Source organism: Rutidosis leptorrhynchoides, chromosome 1, assembly GCF_046630445.1.
Source record: "Rutidosis leptorrhynchoides isolate AG116_Rl617_1_P2 chromosome 1, CSIRO_AGI_Rlap_v1, whole genome shotgun sequence".
NCBI lineage: Eukaryota > Viridiplantae > Streptophyta > Magnoliopsida > Asterales > Asteraceae > Rutidosis > Rutidosis leptorrhynchoides.
The window spans coordinates 364,648,167-364,665,436 of record NC_092333.1 but is presented as its reverse complement, the minus strand read 5'-3'; the positions used below and the strand labels follow the sequence as shown (position 1 = coordinate 364,665,436).

General features: G+C 33.6%; 1 non-coding gene across 1 annotated transcript; it reads left to right on the top strand.

Annotated features, from left to right (window-relative positions):
* The first annotated feature begins 16,067 nt into the window (after nt 1-16,067).
* On the top strand, nt 16,068-16,174 carry LOC139887015 (small nucleolar RNA R71). The gene has a single exon (XR_011772869.1). It is a non-coding gene; the product is annotated as a small nucleolar RNA R71 (small nucleolar RNA).
* Nucleotides 16,175-17,270: the final 1,096 nt, after the last annotated feature.

The following is a 17,270-nucleotide window of genomic DNA, read 5'->3' as shown; positions in this document are numbered from 1 at the left end:
TATAGATTTAAAGATCATATTGGGTCAGGTTGACTTTTGAGATGACTTTTATTAACTTCTGCATGTCGGTCTCGAGCATTAGGATTGTGATACACTATGACCTGACCTAGCTTGTTAAACATTTATTGACCAACATATGTTCTCTAGGTTGAGATCTATGGTTATTTGGTATTTCGAGTTTCGGTCACATTTTGGTGAACGACTTTATGTGCTGCTAAGGTGAGCTTCATTTCCTCCCTTTTTAATTGCTTTTGCAATATATATTTTTGGGCTGAGAATACATGCACTTTATTTTAAACGTAATGAACACAACTACATACTTAATTCTACACTGAGTTTGAACCGAAAATCCCTTAACTTTGGTAACTAGTAACTGCCAGTTATAAGAACTGGTGGGCACGAGTAGTTGTATATAGATCCATAGGGCTTGACATCCTCGTCTGTTCCAGGTATAGAAACCCTAGCCTGAACTATAAAACAGACGTATGCTATTTGAGTTTAGTACATATTGGATTGCGTGTATTGTACATGTTGGTTGCATGTATGTTAAAACAGGTGTACTTATTATATAGACGTTAACGTTTAGTTACCAGAGTGCTCAATCTTGTAGAATATTTTGATAAACGTTTCTGGATGAAATAACTGAAATCTTGTGATCCACCTTTATATACAGATTATATGAAACATTAACACTATGAACTCACCAACCTTTGTGTTGACACTTGTTAGCATGTTTATTCTTAGGTTCCCTAGAAGTCTTCCGCTGTTTGCTTATTTGTTATACAAGCTATGTGCATGGAGTCATACTTGCTTTATTCAAGAAATCGTTGCATTCACAAAATCATCACCATGTATCTATTTTGACTACATTGTCAATAAAAGTATTAATGTAAATCATTATTTATGGTGATTGTCTGTATGTAGAAATCATCAGATGTCGAAAACCTTGGATTTAAATATTCATTTACGGTGTACCTTTTCAAAAGAATGCAATGTTTATAAAACGTATCATATAGAGGTCAAATACATCGCAATGAAATCGATGAATGATGTATTCGTCCATATGGATTTGGAGCGATCGTCACAGTTCACAAGTTCAAGAAGATCATTGGCAAAAACTTGTAAGGTACTGGAATAGAAGACGCAACAAGGTATGCAATTGTTATCCTGCCACATCTTATATATTACTTATATCAATGTATTGTCATTTATGAGACATCAATTTCCTACCTCAGCAAGTTAGTGAAAAAAAAAACAAATCGAACCGGGTGAAGAAGAAGCTGATGCAACTCACTGGAAAAAAGAGTTATGCACGTGTTCGAAAAGAGACGAAGGTAATTAATTAAAGGGGAAAAGTTATTTTATGATAATATGTGGATATCATTTATTGTTAAACCAATTTTAATTTAATTGAAACAGGCAAATAATAATGGTCAAGAACCAAGCTGTTTTGAAATGTTTGAAAAGTGTTTCTCTAATAACGGCAATACAAATTGCTTGGAAGCTAAAGATGCCATTATAAGTAATATTGTTACTAGTGTCAATTTTTTGACTGAATGATTTTGCTCATGTGTAATATTTCTGTTACGCTGATTAAAAGTGTTTTAACATGTGGATTCTGACTTACGATGTTTATTATGCATGATACAACGTGAAATGAATCAACCTAAAAAGAACATTCCACCTGGTACAAGCGATGAGCATGGGCCATATGACATTTTCTCGAAGGTGAAGGGAAACGATAAATATGGAAATGCATACCTATACGGCTTAGTGTCCGGGCTACTTATCTATGGGGTGTAACACCATCTCGTATTGCTTACACACGAGAGAATCAAATGTTGAAATCAAGGATTGTTTAATTAGAGGCGGAAAAAGTAAAACTAAATCGGGAAAAGAATCGTTCCAACAGTGATTCAACTATTTCCCAAGTTACCTCACCAGTCGTTGAACCTCCACCTTTACGGGTATGTTTATGATATAAAAAACTTTGTCTTCTCAATGTTAACAAATACTCCATATAGTTTAACTCTTATTTGCTGTAAAATGATATTTCAGTCTGAAGTATATCTGAGGAGCATTCACAAGCTATTTGACATAGTAGCAAGAGGATGGGTTTTGAGTTTAGATCCAAAAGAGGTGGTGGGAGGGAAAGAGATTGGTACAAGATACTGTTCGTTTAATCCTCAGGTGGCAATTCAAAAAGACGAAGAGCTGGTTAGGCCGTATGGACAGATGGACACAATTATAGAAGCTATAGGCACGCCTATTGTATGGCCAAGAAGTTTTGTCGAGGTATGACCTTCTTAAAGTGTACTTTTGTAATTATAAGTTATATTAACGCGAATGTTTAAAACTAACATATGAATTTTTTATTTTTTTTTTAGGTAGTACCTCTAGATTAAGAAGATTGCTTCATGATCGATCTACTCGTTCTTAGTATTCATGTGTTTACTTCTTTATTATTATCGCCAAATGTTACTAGATGATGTGTGCGAGGTGTAGTACGAAATAGATTATATTTTACTACGAAATACTATTAAATACGATACAATTTACACAAGTTATTTATTTATTTATAGAATGGATATACCTAAAACTTGCTACAACACTTATAGGCAGTGTACCTAATCGTAGAGTAGTTTAGTTTTTAGTAAGTCCGGTTCGTTCCACATGGATCTAGCTGAGTTTAACGCTATAATTTTTTATTAACTATATTTGTATATATATATATATATATATATATATATACAATATATATATATATATATATATATATATATATATATATATATATATATATATATATATATATATATATATATATATATATATATATATATATATATATATATATATATATATAAGTAGTATTATTATTATTATAAAAGGGGGTTTTACCATTTAATGACCGGTTTGTCGATTTTTAAGTCCTAATGCAAAATAATAAATATAACTTAATTTAAAGCGTAAAGTAAATGAAGATAAATATAAGTACGATAATTAAAAGTGCAATAATTTAAAGTACAATAAATAAAATGACAGTAAATAAAAATGTGATGAGATATAAAATAAAGAAATTATGCTTATTTAAACTTCCGTAATCATGATGTTTGACGTGTTTGATTTTAATTTATTGCCATGGATTAATTGTCCTTTGTCCTAGATTATTTGATAAGTCCATCTGGTTTTGTCCATAATAGTCCATCAGTCATAATTATAAAGTGCGAGAGTCTTCGTCAAACTAACCTTATACCCGAAGTCAAATATTCCAACTAATTGGGGATTCAAACTACTGTAACAAGGTCTTAATACTTTGTTTAATGAATAACCAGGTTATCGACTGCGTGTAATCCAAAGTTTTAATACTTTGTTAAAAATTACACCAATTACCCTTGAATGTAATTCACCCCTGTTTTAATGAGTCCATTAACTATTAATCCATTCCCGTGTCCGGTCAAATGAATAATTATTAGTATTTATAGATATCCCGCCCACCGTACCCAGTCAAGCGTATGTGGTTAAATATAAATAAGTCAAATTATAAATCTCTATATTAAATTAAGAAGATATCATTTATCTAATTAAATATAAAGCCCATTAATAGCCCATAGTTCAATTTCCACAAGTGTCGGTCTTTTGTCCAAACCCCAATTATGGTCCAAAGCCCAATAACCCCGTCTTAATATATAGTCCAACATCACGATTACTTCGACTTAAATAAGCATAATAATAACTTAGCTACGAGACATTAATGTAAAAAGGTTGAACATAACTTACAATGAGTATTAATAGCGTAGCATTACACGGATAGAGTTTCGACTTACAAAACCTTAAGACATTCGACACTATAAGCTTATTATTATTATTAACTTAAAATTAAAATTATAATTAAAATATAAATATAAATATATTGAGAGAGTGAGAGATAGTTGATGAAGGTGTATACAACTCGTCGAATAAGCTGGCTATTTATAGGACCTGACCAGCATTTTGAGGCCATGCGATCGCATGGGATATATGCCTCCTGGCCATACGATCGCATGATGGCTTGGGACAGCTCGCATTCTTTTGTTTTCTTGTTTGCCGACATTTTATTTTATAATATAATATATATAATTTTGTATTATATTCTTGTGCATAGTTGATTTGTAATTTTAAGTCCATTGCGTCACACGTTGATACTCGGCTTATGTCCCGGTTTCGGATTTTCGAACGTTCTTTCGTATGATTAGATATCTTGTACTTTGCGTTTTGCGGCTTGTACTCTTGTAATTTTTAGACGTTTCTCATCAATAAATTGAACCACTTGGATTGTACTTTGTACTTTTTAGTATTTTGGTCGTTTGCGTCTTCAAATCGTCGAATCTGTCTTTTGTCTTCACCTTTTATTATTTAAACGAATATCACTTGTAAATAGAGCAATTGCAACTAAAAGCTTGTCTTTCTGGAAGGATAATGCTATGAAATATATGTTCGTTTTTAGCATTATCAAATATTCTCACACTTGAGCGTTGCTTGTCCTCAAGCAATATAGAACTTGAATATAACTTTACTAGAATCACTTCTTTATTTTTCACACTATATACATCAGTGATTTTGATACGGCGGTATAAACAATGATAGTAACATTGTGGTTTACAGTCCCACATGACTATAAAAATTTAGATCCGTTAGGAAATTGGATCTTTATGAAAACATTTGATCTTTTGAAAATTCAATCTAGCTTTTACCCTAGATAAGTTTTCCCGAATAACCCTTCACCGGTGTTTGCAAAATGTTTTTGTGGGTTTTGTGGGTTTCAGATTTGGAAATTTTAGCTCAAAACTTGCAGTTTTGTGTCACCCACTTGCTAACCTTGTATTGGGAAAGCAACACGTCCAGTTTACTTGTTCCGTATATTACCTTTTGGTAAACTACCGTTCGGTTGTAAAGGAAATCGTTGAACAAGCAACTATTAAGGCAATGTCTAATGACATGCTTTTGATTATGGCCTACATCGTGTCGGATGCAATTACTATCCTTTGTAGGAGCAATAGCAAAGATCACCCTATAATTTTTCAGTCTGGCACAAGGTCCTATCTTCGACCATGCTATGCAATCACCGTTCTTACGGTTGACACCCGATTTGGTTCAGGTGACCTAATGAATTCCAGGTGAATTCCTAGGATTTTACTTTCAATGGTAATGAACGCATTGAAAATAGGTTTTTAGAAAAAAAATTTGTTTTAATTTTGATCAAAATATTTTCTCGTTCAAGCTCGAGTATAGATATGATCGAATTCCATGTGTTTGTAATTCTCAATCTTTAAGGTCAATATCAAGGATTGCGTAATATCAGGATTAAATGCTGATTTTTAATCTTTTAAGGAGATTATCCTTTCTGGGGATCTGATTAATTAGTCTTATAAGCTAATTTGCACGGTGCCCCCCATTGTACGAGACAGATCCTCTCATGGTTAGGATATGTCTGACCACTTGGCGACCCTGTTTGTTGCTGAGGTCCGTAGATTTCCAACTGATTTTCGAGAAAACTTTTCATGGTTTTTCGTAGACTCTACAACTGGTCTGGACGACAACTTCCTGACCTAAATAAAGAAGCGTGTTTCTTTTTCTCGGAAGACTTTACTTCCTTTTAAATTCCATTTATATTATAATAAACTGGTAAAACTGATTAATATCGTCCAAAACAAAAATATCTTCAATTATTTGTACAAAAATATGTGATATATGTTTTAAATAACTTAGTAAACTTTTCCCACACTTGGCTTTTATTTTTCTTTCTTTGCCTTTTTATTCTCTTCTATTCCATTTTAAATGAATTCAAGCGTTTTAGGTTGTTTCTCAATTTATGTCCTTTTCGAAGTACCAATAATTTCGGTGTTAACACCTAGTTTTATCGTTCATAAATATGTATAAACATGATTTTGAGTTCATTTAGTTGAATTTTTTTTTAAAATTTTTACTAGAAGTGGGTAGTCAGTATATAAGACTAGGGCTGTTCTTTATTATCAGAGAGCACTAGATTCTAATACAACTACTGCGTTACTAGTAAAATTTAACGGTGGCTATTAAACCAAGTGTATAAGTCAAATGTTTAAAACTGAAAGAATTTAATCCCTTCCCACACTTAAGATCTTGCAATGCCCTCATTTGCAAGAAATCAGTACAATTTAAATTATTGAAGGTGATTAGCGTAGAAAATTGATTAAATTTTACCAGAGTTTCCAAATATATTGTTCTTTGTTTGAATGATAAATGGTGCACATCATTTGTTCATTCTTGCAGTTGTTATTTCACATATATTTTGCATCTTATCGTCAAAATTAGTTGCTTTTGCTGAACTTAATGCCAGTCTTTGAAAGTGCGATATTTTACCCTGTTTTGTACAATTCACAATATACATACAATACAAATATATACATGCATGGTAATTTGAAATGAGACTTAGTATCCCACTTTCAAATTATAAATATTAAATATTAGTAACACAATAATGAAAATGTTAAAAATTACATAAAAATATCAAAATATTATATGTTTAAACAATAATAGATAAAAATGATAAAAAGATAATAAATCACCAATGGAACTGTATCAATCTGGATATGGATTCCAGTTCATGTCATCGCTCTGGTTCCATGGCTGGTGATAGGTGTCCTGATAGGCTTGGTTAGGGTCGTACAGGTTAAAGGGTGGTCGTATGTCAGGCTGATGTGGTGGATAGTAAGTAGGTCAAGTCAGAATGTAGTTATCTGGTACCTGATATGATAGCTGGCTCATGATCTGGTGCTGATGATCTTGCCAGCTATAGTGTTGGCATCGCCTGGATTGCTCATACTCATCTGCGGCTCTCCACACTACTCATACTGACGATGCCTAGCCTGGTTATTCATTTCCATCTCATCTATATGCTAATAAACATCAGTATAACTATCCCTAATGACATCCCTAATGTCATATGCTTCCTCCATCTCCTCATCCGAACCCCTCTCTACCTGTGGATGGGTGTCCTGATATTGTATTGGCATATTGTGTCTCTGAGTTAGTACCTTTGCACCTTGATAAACCTGCAATCCTATTCTCTCGGCTTATTCCTCAATCTCTACCATCGGACCCCCTTGCTCTTTATCTACACCTAAGTACTCTCCAATGAGAGTAACAAAAATACCTTCCCTTATAATACTTCCTGCTTGCATTCCCTCAACAACTTTAGAAAGATAATGGCCAATGCAATAAGGAATATTAACAAAGCTCCTCGGGTCTCGAATACACTTAAGATAGAATAAATCGTTTTGGGTCATTTTCTCCTTGTTTCTACCCCGTTGTGTAATCGAGTTCGCTAAAAATCTATGTATTACCCGGAGTTCTGCCCTGTCAATATCTAAATAGGAGTGTCTTCCACACCGCGTGAACTCCCTAAATCTTGACATACGCCTCCATATGGCGTCATTGTCAAAATTCCTATCTACTCTCTCACCTTCGGCAATTAAACTATTACAATCAGGTGTACTAATCTCAGCGGGGGTATAGATTAATAAAGCTCTAGTCATGTCTAACATGGACATCCTATACATTCTACCGCCTAACAAAAATCTAATAAAACTTTTATCTCCTAACATAGTAACCTGATTATTTAACTCTATAGTGCTAAGCAATTCAACACACCATTCTCTATATATAGTTCTATGCGTGGTAAATAAGTGGATCCAATCGTTAAATGTAGAGGTACCATACCTCTGAACTAGTAAACCTCTAACCGAGTCGGCTAGGTCAACTGCTTCCAAAGGCTCCCAATCGATTACCCGAGGCATTTCAATATTTTTGTGGTACAGGATGTGCAAGTTCTTTTGAAATTTCAGGTACTCTGTCCAACAACGATCGAATCTTAGGTTGGGATGTAACTGTTGTTCATTGATAAGTAGGTGTGTAATCCTCGGGTGAGGCTGAAATTGACAATAATGAGTGTAAAACAGTTGTTCCAGCTCATGATATGGTAAATGTTGATCATAATATTGGTGTTGTTCTTGTTGTTGTGGTTCCAGTTGCATCTCTGGTTGTGGTTCTTGCTGTGGCTCTTGATCAGCTTGTCTAGACGATGATGCACCGCCAGTCTCTGTATTTCTCTGCAAAACACATTAAACACAAAATTTGTACATCTAAATATACATTAGTGTTAGCAGAATAACAACTTAACACAATTTTAATAACATTCTTAATTCATATTAAACTTATACACATTTTCATATTTTTATCAATTCTACAATTTTTCAAATAAGCATATATGAAAATGTACATAATGTTCATAAGCATTTAACTTAAATAACATGTCAAAATAATCATTATTAGCAATTAAACAAGTTTCAAATTGCATTCATATCAAATTAGTCAAGTTCATGAATTTTAGACTTAAAAAGTCCACTTTGATGCTCAAAAATCATGTTTAGGATCAAAGTTTGGATCATTTAACAACCTAAACTTTTTACACTACTTAATTTAGCAATAATTCATAACAAAAATTGGCCATAACCTGTTTATAACAAAAAGTCCCAAATTGCTCAAGAACACAAACCCTAGATTTCTAAAAAATTTGAAGTTTAAGGCTTCAAATCATGACAAATAGCATCAATCTAGGTTATACAAGCATAATATACTAACAATTTAACTCTAATTAGGCTAGAAATCATCAAACTAAAATTATTGCAATTAATTGTAATTATCTCAAAAATTAGGAAATTTAAGAGTTTAGAGGTGAAATTTTTACCTTTTTCCTCCTAAATCCAAGAAAAGGCATGATTATAGCAGATTGTAGCACGAAATTTGGATGATTTTGGTGAAAAATTAAAGATTTAAGGTGATTATGTGTGTGTGTTTTCGCGGATGTGTGCGTGAAAAGTGGGGAAGCAGAGAAACCAGTCGACTGACTTTGTAAACTGTCCAATATTTTGTTTCCATGCGATCGCATGGATTTACAGTACAAACCCCATGCGATCGCCTGGGGTATAATTTTTTATTTTTTTAATAAAACCTTTAACATATAAAATAATTAATTAATTAATTTAAAATTTTGTTTCTTTTTAGATTGAGGTCGTTTCGGTACGTTTACCTAGTTTGTCCCTCTACAAAATTTAAAATTTTCTATTTCAAAACGATTGTTTTAAAAGTAAAGATTTTTGGGTTTTTTTTAATGTTTTTGGCATACTTTAAATCAATAAGATTAAAAATAATGATAACAAAATTTATCGTCCCGCCCTCGGGTAAAGCAATTTCGGTTCAACGACCTAGTCTTCAACACACGATGAATTTTAGAAATCAATTTTTAACTTAATGAAATAAAGTAAATTTTGTTTTTAAATTCACACCAAACTTAAATTTAAAATTTCATATAAGTATTAATAATATTTATATACATTAGTTTACAAACTTATATTTAAAAATAATATAGATATATATTAATTTAGAAAACAAGATAAAAATAAAAATCTTTTTGGTCTTTTATCCCACTTTAATCAATCAAATATTAACAAAAATATGTGTCCCTCTTTTGGGTAAAGTAAATTCGGCTATCTTACCTAGTTTCACTCCTGACGAATTTCTGGAATATTTTGAATTGATTGATTAAAGATATTTATACCTTATGAGTAAACGGTAAATTTCGCAGTGATGAATTAAAATTTTGTCTGATATCAATAATTTCGATTTATTATACCTAATTTTATTGAATATTAATTTAATACTTTATAGCGAACGATTCAGCGTTTATTATCTAAAGGTTAAAAGTAATAAAAAAATAAAATAAAAACTGTACATACTTACCTGTGAGATAAAATTCTCAGAGACCTGCTTTAGTCGACTCATAGGAGAGTCGTTCGATTTAGTTTTCCATTGCTACATAAGCGTAACCTCGATTTTTCAATAACTTTTCTTCTAAACATATGAACGGTCCTTCTCTGCATAAAGTAACGAACTCGGTTTTGGAATGTGTTTGATTGTTCGAACATTTCCCTTCGTGTGACCATTTTCCGCATTTATGACATCTTTCAAGGTGTCGTGCTCTTCTTCTTGTTGCGGATTTTGATTTTCCATTACCAAAATGTGTCTTATTATGATCTTTCCTGAGTTCTTTCCTTACTTCGTCCATTTTGCCTCTTATGAATGATACCAGTTCACTCGGGAAGGTGTTATTATTATGTTTAATAATCATAGCATGTAGTAGTAGACCATGGTTCAAATTAAAGGAATTCTTCATCTCGTAAAACCTAAAAACACAAAAATTCAGAATGGAGGGATAAGACTAGTTCTTTAGGGACTGCTAGGGAAAGACCATTCGGATTCTATTTTCAAGAACTACATAAAAATAGAAAATCTAACTCTAGACAGCACTATATTATCCTTTAAAACATTTGAATCTCCCCACACTTAGGTAGCTGTGGTGTCGAACTTGTGATTTACTTCATTGTTAATTTCAATTGGAACATCAACAACTTGCATATCTCTGACTTTTGCTTCAAGCCATTTGTTGATTTCCTCTGTAACATTCACAAATTTAACTAACATCGCCTTTTCTTTGGGCAACAAATTGGATACTAATCGGTTACATAACTTAAAGTTACCCTTAATCCTAGCATCTTGAATCCGTTTATAAAGTTTCTTCATTGCACTGTTAAAAACGGGTTCATCTAATTTCGTATCAACAATAAGGTTCTTTGTTATCGGATCATCATTAGGTGTTTCTTCGTTTTCCCCACACTTAGGCATTTTTATTGGTTCAACAGTTTTGGTTGGTGGAGATTTAAACTTTCGGTTCACAAAGGTGACCGATTTGTCACCATCCCTAAGTGTCATTCTACCTTCTCTCACATCAAATAACGCCTCGGTGGTTGCTAAAAATAGGCGACCTAAAATTAGAGGAATATCAAGGTCTTCCTCCATATTAGTAACTATGAAATTTGCAACAAAGGTTAAACTTCCCACTTTAACAAGTAAATTATTGGCTATTCCAACCGGGTGTTTAATGGTTTGGTCAAATAGTTGAACACCTATTCTGGTTGGTCTTAATTTACCCACTCCTAATCTTTTGTATAAGGAAAGAGGCATAATATTCGCACTTGCCCCTAAATCTGTGATCCCATTATTCATAGCACCATCATTAAGCAAGCAAGAAATGATAAATTCATCTGGGTCTCCTACTTTAGTAAGTAGAGTTGGTTTGTTAACCTTTTTCGGGTGCTCTTTTCTTGGTTCTTTCACTTTTACTTGAACTTCTTGTTCATATATTTCTTCGTTTCTTGGAATGGGAGGTTTATATAGAAATTCTTCTTCATCACTCCAATTTGAAGCCTCCCCGTCTTCCAATTTTGGCTTTTCATATGTCGTTGAAAACATATTTATGTTTTCATTCTGAGGGTTTTCTTTGGTGGTGAAATTATGATTAACTTCATTGTCAACTTCCATCGAACCATGTATGTAATGTTTAACTCTGTGACCATTAACTTTAAATTCAATCCCATTTGAATTTATTAACTCTATTGTTCCATATGGGAAAACTCTTTTGACTATAAATGGTCCAGACCATCTTGATTTCAATTTTTCAGGAAATAGCTTGAATCTTGAATTGAAAAGAAGAACTCTGTCTCCTTCCTTAAATTCTTTTGAACTTCTGATTCTCTTATCATGCCATTTCTTAGTTCTTTCCTTATAGATTAACGAATTTTCATATGCATCATGTCTTAATTCCTCTAATTCTTTTAGTTGACTTAATCGTAGACGTCCGACTTCATGCAAATCAAGATTACATGTCTTCAAAGCCCAAAATGCTTTGTGCTCAATTTCTACTGGAAGGTGACATGTTTTTCCATAAACAAGTTTAAAAGGTGTGGTTCCAATTGGAGTTTTGTAGGCTGTTCTAAAAGCCTAGAGTGCATCCTCCAATTTTATGGACCATTCCTTCGAATTTGATCCTACGGTTTTCTCTAAAATACGTTTTAATGCTCGGTTGGTATTTTCAACTTGTCCACTCGTTTGTGGATGATAAGTGGTTGAGATTTTATGAGTACCCCGATCACTTATTAAAGCTTTCGGTGTTCCGAACCTTGCAAAAAGATGTTTTAAAAAGTTGACTACAACTCGTGCATCGTTAGTTGGGAGAGCTTGTGCTTCCACCCATTTAGATACATAATCAATGGCAACGAGAATATAGAGATTGTTATGAGATTTTGGAAATGGACCCATAAAGTCAATACCACAAACGTCGAAAACTTCACATACTTGAATGACGTTTTGTGGCATTTCATCACGTTGACTTATTTTTCCGGCCCTTTGACAAGCATCACATGATTTACAAAGAAGGTGTGCGTCTTTGAAAATTGTAGGCCAATAGAATCTAGCGTCGTAAACTTTTCTTGCTATGAGTTGAGGCCCATAATGCCCTCCTGTTGGTCCTGTGTGACAATGGTTTAAGATTTGACTAGCTTCATCCCCGAATACGCATCGGCGTATTATTCCATCAGGACAACTTTTAAACAAATGTGGATCTTCCCAAAAATAGTGTTTTATATCACTAAATAATTTCTTTCGCTTTTGGTACGACAACCCTTTTTCAAGGAATCCACATACTAAGTAGTTTGCAAAGTCTGCAAACCATGGAATTTTGTTATAATCAATTTTCAAGTGATATTCATCAAAAAGGTTATCTTGTATGGTCTATTCATTTAGAACTTCTAATTCGGGATTTTCAAGGCGAGAAAGATGATCAGCAGCGAACTCTTGTAAGAGTAAGATCCAACAGATTAATCGTGGTTTGGAATCTTGTTTTGAAAATAGGTATCTAAGAGCAGAATGATCAGTATAGACCACCATTTTAGCTGGAACGAGATATGAACGAAATTTGTCAAAAGTAAAGACAATAGTAAGGAGTTCTTTTTCAGTAGTAGTGTAATTCGTTTGTGCTCCTTGTAATGTCTTACTAGCGTAATAAATAGGTTGAAATCATTTTTCAATCCTTTATCCTAAAACTGCTCCCATTGCAAAATCACTTGCATCGCACATGAGTTCAAATGGTAGATTCCAATCTGGAGTTATCATGATCGGCGCATTAGTGAGTTTTTCTTTAAGAATATTAAAATATTTGATGCATTCATCCGAAAAGATGAATGGAGCATCCTTTTCAAGGAGTTTATTCATAGGAGTGGCAATTTTAGAAAAATCTTTTATGAAATGTCGGTAAAAACCGGCATGCCCTAGAAAACTCCTAACTCCTCTAACATTGGTGCGATGTTGAAGTTTAGCAATTACATCTACTTTAGCTCTATCCACTTTAATTCCTTCCTTTGAAATTTTATGACCAAGAACGATGTCTTCTTTAACCATGAAATGGCATTTCTGCCAATTAAGTACTAGATTTGATTGTTCGCATCTAATAAGCATTCGTTCAAGATTAACTAGACATGTTTCAAAAGTATCACCGAAGACTGAAAAGTCATCCATGAAAACTTCCATGCATTCTTCTATCATGTCGTGAAAAATCGCCATCATGCACCTTTGAAAGGTTGCAGTGGCATTGCAAAGTCCAAATGGCATGCATTTGTAAGCATAAGTACCATAAGGGCACGTGAAGGTGGTTTTCTCTTGGTCCTCGGGTGCGATTGGAATTTGAAAGTATCCGGAGAAACCATCAAGAAAACAATAGTAACTATTTCCAGCTAACCTTTCCAACATTTGATCAATGAAAGGTAAGGGAAAGTGATCTTTTCTGGTGGCGTCATTTAATTTTCTATAATCAATGCAAACACGCCATCCTGTTACAGTCCTAGTAGGAATAAGCTCATCTTTTTCATTTGTGATGACAGTGATGCCACCCTTCTTAGGTACACATTGAACTGGGCTTACCCATGGACTATCAGAGATTGGATAAATTAAACCTGCATCGAGCGGTTTAATAATTTCTTTCTTAACAACATCTTGCATATTAGGATTTAGTCTACGTTGGCGTTGCACATATGTTTTATGACCTTCTTCCATAAGGATTTTATGTGTGCAATACGAAGGACTTATTCCTTTAATGTCATGAATCTTCCATGCAATAGCTGGTTTATGAGCTTTTAGCATAGAAATGAGTCGAGATTTTTCATTTTCCGTAAGAGAAGACGATATTATTACAGGTAATTCAGATTCACCATGTAAATAAGCGTATTCCAAATGGTTTGGAAGTGGCTTTAATTCTAATATCGGTGGTTCTTCTATCGATGATTTGTATCGATATTTTTCTTTTTCTTTTAGCATTTGAAGTTTTTCTTTTGTTGGTTCGTATTCATTAGCCATGAGTGTGGCTAATATTTCAGCTTCATCAATTGGTTCCGTTCCTTCTCCTAAAGAACATTCACCTGTTCCTTGTAATTCTGGAAATTCTTGTAACAATTCTGCATGTGAATATATAGTTTGAATATAATAACATGTATCATCTGCAGATTGGGTTGTTGCATGGCTCTATCAACAGAAAAGGTAACACTCTCGTCCTCTATACTTAGGGTTAGTTTCTTACCAAACACGTTTATTATTGCTTTAGCCGTGTTTAAGAATGGTCTTCCTAATATAAGAGGAACTCGAGAATCTTCTTCCATGTCCAGAATAACAAAGTCTACTGGAAATACTAAAGTATCAACTTTAACTAGCATGTTCTCCATTATCCCTCTAGGATATTTTACTGATCGTTCGGCTAGTTGTATGCTTATTTTAATGAATATGACATTAAATTTATACTAGCACCTAAATCTGCCAATGCTTCTATTGAACTAAGACTACCCAGAAAACATGGAATTGTGAAACTTCCTGAATCTGATAATTTTTCTGGTAGTTTATTCAACAGCACTGCAGAACAATTAGCATTCATTGTAACAGCCGAGAGTTCTTCCATTTTCTTTCTATTTGTGATAAGATCTTTCAGGAATTTAGCATACCTAGGCATTCCTGAAATCACATCAATGAAAGAAAGATTTACATTTATTTGTTTAAACATATCCAAGAATTTGGATTGCTCTGCTTCAAGTCTTTCTTTTCTCATTTTACTCGGGTAAGAAAGTGGTGGTTGGTATGGTTTAACATAAGGCTTTGCCTTAACTGTGTTATCTTCATTAACCTTTTCAACTGCCAGTTCTGTTTCCTTCTCGTGCTCAGATTGTGGTTCATGTGTAGTAGGAATAGAGTCATCAGAAATTACAGGTATTTCAGGTGGTTTAAGTGTAATACCACTTCTTGTAGTAATGGCTTTAGCTGTTTCATTTCAAGGGTTAGCATTTGTATCGCTAGGTAGACTCCCCGGTTTTCTTTCACCTATTAACCTTGCTAGGTTACTCACTTCTTGTTCCAGATTTTGGATTGAAGCTTTTTGATTTCTAAATGCTTGAGCATTTTGTTCATTGGTTTGTTTCTGAGATGTGAAAAATTGCGTTTGAGATTCAACTAGCTTCGACATCATATCTTCTAAAATTGGCTTTTTATCATCTGTTTGTGGTGGTTTATTTGGAAAAATAGGTCTTTGCTGGTTGTAAGTATTATTGGATACTTGTTGATTGCTAGGACCTTATTGGTTGTTGTATGGAACATTTCAGTTATAATTTTTATTTTGATTGTAGTTTGGTCTTGGCGGTTGATAATTATTTTGATAATTATTTCCAGGCCTTTGGTTCATGTATGAAACATTCTCTATTTGTTCCATTGTTTGTTCAATACTGAGACAATCTTTTGTCAAATGTGGTCCTCCACACTGCTCATAACTAATTCATATTGCGTGAATATCTTTAGTCATCTTTTCCATTCTTCTTTCGAAAGCATCTAACTTTGCGAAAATGGAATTAAAGTCATGGCTAGAATCGGCTCTAGCCGCTTTAGATGAACCAAAAATATCTTTTTCTTGGTGCCACTCATGTGAGTGGGAGGTTGTGTTATCAATAATTTTGTGGGCTTCGGTTGTGGTTTTCTTCATAATGGAACCACCAGCTGCTGTGTCGATGTCCTTTCGTGTAGCAACGTCGCATCCTTGGTAGAATATTTGTACTATTTGATAAGTATCTAAACCGTGTTGAGGACATCCTCTCAACAACTTTCTGAATCTTATCCACGCCTCATATAATGTTTCATTTGGCTTTTGCGCGAACGTAACAATTTCTCCTTGAAGTCTCACGGCTTTAGATGCCGGAAAGAATCTTTTAAGAAATTTCTCAACTAAAACATCCCATGTATCAATCGCTCCTTCAGGTAACGATTCTAACCAATCTTTGACTTTTCCCTTTAAAGTCCAGGGAAATAACATGAGATAGATCTGTTCATCCTCCATTTCTCTGATTTTAAATAGAGTACAGATCATTTTAAAGGTTCGAAGATGTTCGTTTGGATCTTCTTTTGGCGTACCACTAAATTGTCATTGATTAGTTACCATGTGTAGGATTTGTCCTTTGATTTCATAATAATGTCTGGTTGAGTAATTGCATGACCTTGGCCAGTGCGTGCAGCTCTCATTCGGTCTTCCATACTTAGAGGTTCCTGATTTTCCATGATTGAATTTGTTGAATCTGAATCACTAGAGTATTCTGATTTAATGGTTTCTTCCTCTACAATCTCTGGTTGAATAATTTGTGGTTCAAGAGGAATGATTAGTGGTTCAGGATCTCTGAATTGTCCTTGAATATCCTCCGGGTTCTCAATTGTGAGGTCGGGTTCAAAAAATGGATTATCAGAAATTTGAATTAGAGTACTCGGTCAACTAGATGATGATTCTAAAGAAAAATCAACGACGATAATATTGGCTAGATGTCTTGATCGAGTTACAGGTGGTGAACATTTTGCTCGGTGCATTCACTGAATATCCTAATAGTTATAAAGATAAAAATTATATAAGTTATCAAATTAATAGACTTTTCTGATTTTGCCCACGTTTCGAATAGCCAATAGATGCAGCAGGTAGCCAGGACCCTTTAAATCGGAAGCCCACAACTCATCACTAACAAATCCAATTATTACTACGAACCAGAAAATTTTGGATGTCTATCAATTTAACCGCTTAAAATAATTTTTCGTCGAAATTTAAAGAAGACTAAAGAAAATTCTATGTCCTAAAAACTAGAGCGTAGAAATGAGAAAGAAAAAGCGTGTCGAAAAATAAGAGTCGAAAAACAAAAAGTCGAAAAATAAAAATAAGAAAGTAAAGCGTCGAAACTTAAAAGTCTAAAAAATAAAAATTAAAACTTGCGTCTAAAGTTATTAAAGCTTAAAAGAAT